General features: G+C 41.0%; 1 protein-coding gene across 1 annotated transcript in view; it reads right to left on the bottom strand.

The window, feature by feature from the left end:
• TMEM26 (transmembrane protein 26) overlaps nt 1-1,149 on the bottom strand; it is a 14,746-nt gene that overhangs the window by 5,557 nt on the left and 8,040 nt on the right. The window lies entirely within an intron of this gene.

Raw genomic sequence — 1,149 nt, forward strand, 5'->3', positions numbered from 1 at the left:
TATGGCGAGGTGTCCCTGCCCATGGCAGGGGGGTTGGAACTAGGTGATCTTAAGGTCCTTTCCAACCCAAACCATTCTATGATTCTATAAGATGGTATTCTTTGAATGCAGTCTGCCTACAGCTCTCCTGAACAGTTTCCTACATAGTATCTCTAGATCAAAAACTGAAACTGGTCATGGTCAGTGTGCTGGTTTATGGTCCTGGCCAATCTCTATATTCAAACTTGAATCTACCTAGTATATATCTTGAATATATCTAATATATATCTAGGCTGTAATGAATAGAGTTGGGGTGGGATATTTGGGTCGTGTTCTCTGCCCTCTTACACACACCCACACACCACCATCCCACCCCCTCCCCCCAAGCTGTGCCTTATTTTGCAAGGAAATTCATGATGTGAGTGGTGAGATACAGGAATAATTAAGAAAAATGGACCTGTATTGTTGCCTACCCCTGTAGAGTAGAGAAAAAACAGGTATTTTACTTTCTCCAAGTACCCAGTGCTCTGGGAAATAGAATGTTGGCTAAAACATACTGTTACATCAACTGCAGTAGGGCTGTAACTCTGCACTGCCCTTCTTCCTTCACACACAAGGCTGGCCCCGGAGCAACTGGGGTATGATTCTAAAATTCTATCTTCATAGCAATCCCTTAACATTTCTTTGCATTGTAATAAAAAGGGATAATTAGAAAATCAAACCATGCTGTTATTAAAGACTTTTATCCTGTCCTATTTGTGCCAGAGAACACAAGATGATTTGCATTTCTCCACTGGGCCCCCCACCATTTTATTGCAGGGAGAGTGATTTTCTGCAACAATTGGAATGTGTTCTAGTGCATACTGAGTAGCTGTGTTCAGCATAATGCCTGCCAGTATAAAGGCAACATTTTCCAGCAAGTGTCACATTCTAGCAAATTTCAGATTCTACTTTGATGCTTTATTTGGTCTCTGATAATGTTGATCAGTATCTGGGTAAATGCTGCCTCTTGTCACAAATAAATGGAGTAACTTCCCATGGTCTGAAAAATCTGGTGGAAAAAAAAGTTGGGTTTTTTTCTTTAATAATTGGAGGTAAAGGCTCTTAAATGGAATGCTTGCTGCCTTTGGACTGTGGGTGTGAAAGCTTTGAAAGATTCGCATACATGTG

This window comes from Nestor notabilis, unplaced genomic scaffold, assembly GCF_000696875.1.
Source record: "Nestor notabilis isolate BGI_N333 unplaced genomic scaffold, ASM69687v1 scaffold4198, whole genome shotgun sequence".
Classification (NCBI taxonomy): domain Eukaryota; kingdom Metazoa; phylum Chordata; class Aves; order Psittaciformes; family Psittacidae; genus Nestor; species Nestor notabilis.